Source organism: Aulostomus chinensis, chromosome 12 (assembly GCF_037954235.1).
Source record: "Aulostomus chinensis isolate RoL2024-O1b breed Wild chromosome 12, RoL_Achi_v1.0, whole genome shotgun sequence".
Taxonomy (NCBI): domain Eukaryota; kingdom Metazoa; phylum Chordata; class Actinopteri; order Syngnathiformes; family Aulostomidae; genus Aulostomus; species Aulostomus chinensis.
The window spans coordinates 5,386,644-5,392,643 of NC_141331.1; the positions used below are offsets into that span (position 1 = coordinate 5,386,644).

Sequence of the window (6,000 nt, forward strand, 5' to 3'; positions counted from 1 at the left end):
AGTTGAGGTCAGCGAACACGTTCAACTTCGGCTCAGATTCATCAGCTCTCCGTTAGCTCGCTGGTAGTTTTTCGGGGCACTAGCGGCATTAGACTGCTGTTCACTGAATATTTCTTTGACGTAGAATCAAAGGATGCTTGATCAGTCTTTACCAGGCACTTTTAATGTATCCAAAATGTTCAGTCACATTCCAAAGTGACGGCTGAAGTGACAGAGCGGCTTGATGATGGTTTGGTTGGACATTGGCTTGATTCGTTTGGTGTTTGCTGGATTTTTTTGTTTTTTTTTAAATGAATGTCTTCCAGAGCTGACTTTGCCTTTGGGGGAATTGGCACCACTCCTAAATCTATAGAAAATTCGAGGGGGGTGGGGGGGATGAGACACTTTTGGCTTAACTTGGACTTTTAAGGAAAGACTTGAACATCTCTGGTATGACGTTGCAAAGCAGAGATTGTAGGTCCTGCTAAAATACAGTTTGGTGCTCTTTCTCATGAGAATGCATGAGGCCGCAGTATTTCAGGCAGGAATGGACGCTACATTATAGTGACAATGGTGGATATTGAAACCCAGAATTAAAATCTCTTCTCTCCTCCTCTCAGTATTGAAGAAAGTTGGAAAATAGATTCCCCATTTATTTCGGCTAAAAAAAAAACCCCCCAACAACACATTACCCTGCACCTTAAATGTCACCAACTTTGTTTTTACTGTTTCCACTGTAATTTGTAATAAAGCCATGAAAGAGGTCCCACAGGGGCACTTCCTGTGGTCGGAACATGCACAAAGGTGTGGGCCTCCCAAAAATGGCCCACAAGTTCCTGCTGTGGAAAACTGCCTATCTATCCGCTAATCTCTGCACTGTAGCACACTCAAAACTTGACATGATCCTGCCAGTGGAAACAACACATGGAGCTGTGGATCACATGCCATTTGAGCTTTTACGATCACTCGTGTTCATCTTTTTTATGATGGTTAATCTGTATTTTAGCCATCTTGGAAAATATAAGCTTGGACTTTAAAAGGAAAAGTAAAATACCTCTTCTTTACAGGTGTGCTGGGGTTAGAAACCACGACACGCTGACCGCAGGGGGCAATCACCAGTGGAGAAGCCCATGTTGCCAGTCTGAAAGGTTTCAGTGTGCATTTCAGACCAAATGGGACACCTTTACAGAAATGATGTCTGAACAACGTCATATCAAAGTTGGTATTCCATATGGTGGCGCAGGCCTTTATTAGTCTTTCACTTTTTTAATCCCCAGGAGCTCCTGCTTTTCCTCCGTCAGACTGATGGAGGCCATCCAAGATGAACTGAACTTTATTCTGGAAAGAGTTTTCAACTCAAGCCACTTGCGCACAGCCAGGTTGACTGTGTTTGCCAAGCAGGGTAAGTTAATAAGCCCTCAGTTGCGTATGGCATCTACATGATTCAGAGTATTGTCTGCGACGACAGCTACAACCACGGGGGGGGGGGGGTCGGATTCATCCATCACTCTGCTGCTGTTTCCTGCGAAACTGTCTTATGGTAAAATACAGTGAGTGTTATTTGCCTCATCAGCTTGTCGTGAGTGTCGTAGCGTTCCTCAGCTTTCACAAGTAGCGGCATCATTTCTTTCATTCCATTTAAAGCTGATTTGACAGTTTCAGATGCAGATGGATGGGAATGTAAGGCAACTGTGATTCATGATTCCACCATGGAGCAAAATGAAAGAAATGAAAATGAGATACCAAGAAAAACTGCCCGCTCATTGAAACATGAAAGTGCATCGCGGCACTTTTAGCTTTGACTCATTTCCAAAGCTCGCCCCTCGCAGGGCCTTTACAAAAACACGCATAAAGCATAAACATCAGACATCCGTAGAGAAGACTGACGCCATGTGCACACTGGGCCCACGCACCCCAGTTTGGGAATCGTGTATATAGGAGACTGGTGCTCGACATCTTGGCTCACTCTACTTGAGTCCATTGCATTGCCAAAGAATATAAGGATAGAATGTACTTTTGTACACGACATTTAGAACACTTCTATCGTTTGGACCAAAAAAACTGGAAGCAGCAGTGAGTTCAGTTCAAACAGCCCAAGAAAGTTTTGCATTGCTACTAAATACCAAATTAGAAAATATACAATTTTCTTTAATAAAATATGAGTTTGCTGATTTTGTTACATTTGATTTATCTTAATTGCCCACCCATGGAGATAAATAAAGTTTTCCGAATCTGAAATCTGAATCCGAATTTTGCTCTGTTGTTGTTCTGTACAAAAAAACCAAAAACAAAAAAAACCAAACCACGCCTAGTCTTGGTGTGCCATCGTGATCCAGATCCAGATCACTTTGTTGGTGAGCAGATGCAGATCCAGATAATGACGAGTCTGCATGGCCCTCGTCCTATTATTAGATGACTCGATCATTCACTCATGACACTACTGACATTTACAGCACGTCCAGTGTCATACGTGCCTGAAATAGAACTGAACTTGAACTCTATCTGCATAGGTTTTTTTTTTTTTCTCTCCATATTTTACATCTAAATTTTGCATCATATTGGACTGTAAATGCTTTTTTTTTTTGGGGTTTTTGTACTTTACGTCAGGATAAAATATCTATGCTGTCATTTTCACTGTAATTCTTACGACAAAATATCAGCGAAGCAGTCACTGCTTAGCAAACGTTTCCATGACTTTCGCCATCGACAAAAATGTTTTCGGATGGGCCTTCTGGTGTTCATCAAAAGTGATTAATTTGTCAAATTTGAAGCTAAACCAGAAACCATTTCTACTCCATCTAATTGCAGAACCTGTAGAATAAACATTTGCCCTGATTTCTGTGAGGGAATCTTTGCTTGCTCACCATTGCAGGCACCATGACAAAGGAAAGTAGATCCGAAACACTGGAAAGTGCTGATTTGTTATATGAACAGTCAGAAATAACAGGCACATCGGACTCAAAAGTTCTGCAAGGCATCAAAACTCAAAACACTACAAGCTAGTGTTGAGGCTGCATTAGCTGGTGTTGACATTTCTGGCTGGATTTTGCAAACACTAAAACCTTGAGAACTACTTCTGCCCCTCTTGGACCACTTCTGCCTTGTATATTTCTGGCACTGGGACACATTGGAGTATAAAAGGCATGCTTGCAGACAAGCGCAGACACACACACACACACACACACACACACACATAATCACACAATTCAGCTCTGCACCTGATGCCAAACCCACATCGTCATTTAATCTTTATCTGTACCCATCTCCCTGGCCCTGATTAGACATCCAGCTTTTCAGACCAGGAGTGGAGTGGACAAGATAAGATCTGCTACAATGAAAGTCTCTGTTCTGGCTTTGTGTGTGTGTGTGTGTGTGTGTGTGTGTGTGTGTGTGTGTGTGTGTGTGTGTGTGTGTTACAGTAAATGTATGACTGAATGAGCGCATTTATACAGTGCATGTTAAACAGATTAGCTGAGATAGATGTATTTGAAGTGACACGCACATAAACACACACAAGTGCAGTGTGTGTGTGTGTGTGTATGTGTGTGTGTGTGTGTGTGCACCTGTGGGCCTGTGGCACACTCCGGGCAGGCTGTCCGCCAAACTATGGCTGTCTCACACACACACACGCGCACGCGCGCACACACACACACACACACACACACACAAACTCACACACTGAGTTAAGTTGGCCCTGCGAAGCGCAGCAGTCAGAACCAGTATAGGAGAGCAAAGGCATTCCTCTCTGGTCTGAGTCTCTGCGCCGTGCTCTCTGCTCTCAGGCCAAATGATTAGAACACTAATCAGTGGAGGCTCTGAAAGGACAGTTATCTCCAAACATTTCATCCCTCTCGCTGCAGCTCTCTCTCTCTCTCTCTCTCTCTCGTTCTTTTCCTTCAGCGTATCTATATGATAAGTATTTTCCTTCAAAAGACAAGTAGGGCCAAAGACAGACACAGAGACAATAAAGAGTTGTGAGCATGAGACACAAAAAAAGAAGTGTATGATGGTATGTCCAGCAGCTTTCAACACACAGCATCATTGTGCTGGCAGACGGGGGAGAAACGCACAGGTGTGGTTTCACCGCAGATGCACCACCATGCAACTGGGCGTATGTAAGTGTGTGTGTGTGTGTGTGTGTGTGTGTGTGTGAATGAAAGAAGATAAATGTCAGTCGACAAAAAAAAAGAAAAAAAGCTACTTTCTTAACGTTGATTTTTTTTTTTTTAACAGCCATGTTATAAATCAACGAGCGTGAACCACCTGCTGTACCGTCCGACAATCACCGTCCTGCAGGAATGATGCCGGTCGCACTGAGTGGCGTTTAGTTATCCACTCCGACTCGAGGCCACTCGCCACGCGCAAGCTTCCGCTTGGACATTATGATGTAATCAGGTTGACTTCAAAGCTCTACCACGCCATCAAATCTGATCTAAATCCCTCCACAGTTTCTTTTTTTTTTCTGGAGTTATTCTACAACAGTACGTCAAACCACTTCACTCACAGAGGCTGACAACAACCGCGCAGGGTTTGCCGCTGAAAAGAGATGAAAATGATTTGAGTAAAAAAAATTTTTTAAAAAAAGGCTTCATGCATGGCAGAAAGTCAGAGAGACGTGAGACAAAAACTCCTTCAGAGTTTGCTGATGTCAATCGCGTTCGCAGAAATACACAATCATCAAGAGTCCTCCGTTCGGCTGGGCTTCTGCTCCCTCTCTGTCTCAGAGTGACAGGTTTCACTCCCAGGGACCAGAGCCTGGTGAAGCTCTACTGCCTGGTGTAGTCAGGTGACCTGCAAACACACACACTAGTGCAGGTGGTTACTTCCATGGTCCAGATCTTGCAGTTTACAGCGTTACAGATAAAGACACTGCGGATCCCAACTTTTACAGCTGTCGCTCCATTCGCGCTCTGCTGTCAGCACTTTCACATTGTGAACTGCAGGTTTGCTGGTTTCATCCCAAACTAGACGGCTCTCGTACCTCCAGCTCAACCCCAGTTTAAAAAAAAAAAAAGTGTTGCAGGGTCGATTAAATCTATCCCATAATTTAAGGGGTTGTTCTTCTGCACCCCTCCAGTAGGCTTTTGAAAGTGGGCCTCACAGTTTTTGCATAATCCTGCTGACAGGAAAGACAGAGAGGCAGACAAACAAGAGAGAAAACATGACCTCCAAGGAGACCGAAAAACACACGAGCAGCGTACTAAACTGTTGACGCCTGTCGGGACGCCGTCAGCCATGCGCCAGCATCCTTCTGGTCAACAACAACGCACGATACCACGTCCGACAGATTAGAAAACAGACCTTTTCTATCCGTTTTCGCTCCACTCAGCAGAGCTGAGTCCGGTTTGACCCAACCTCGTGAAATCACTGTGTCGGTGTGACGACAGGAAAAAAAACAAAAGCAACCAAAAATAAATCATTAAGAACGTCTAAACTGGTTTCTGCAGTGAAGAAAAGACAAACATGTCAACTGAACTGCTTTCCCAGTTACTCTGGCAAACATTATTAGCTTTTTCTTCACAGCTGGTAAGAAATATTTATTTATATATATATATATATATATATATATATATATATATATATATATATATATATATATAAAAATATGTACTGGTCATTAAATTTACTTTAAAGTATCTACTTGTAATTTATGAAATTAATTTCTGTGACAAAAGGTTGGTAAAGAAAGCGCTGGAGACTCGAGGGACAGAAGTAAATTCGAAGGAGTGAAAGTTCACCTCGGCGGGGAGACTCGTCCTCTAAAGCCGGACCAGCCTGTCTGCCTGCCAGTCACACAAGGACGTACAGTGGACTTACAGTCTCAGTGACACTACAACCCACATTGACCTTGACTGAGCTGTGAATGAACAGTGGGAGGATTCGCCAGAGGAGGAAAAAAAAAAAATCACAAAGCTTCACATTCAAACTTGCCTGCAGAAGTGTGCGTTTGTGTGTGTGTGTGTGTGAGACAGAGAGAGAGAGACAGACAGAGAGAGGGAGCGAGAGAGAAAGGGAGAGAGA

The 6,000-nt window shown here is 43.4% G+C and overlaps 1 protein-coding gene across 2 annotated transcripts in view; it reads right to left on the reverse strand.

The window, feature by feature from the left end:
• wnt6b (wingless-type MMTV integration site family, member 6b) overlaps positions 1–6,000 on the reverse strand; it is a 40,683-nt gene that overhangs the window by 23,465 nt on the left and 11,218 nt on the right. The window lies entirely within an intron of this gene.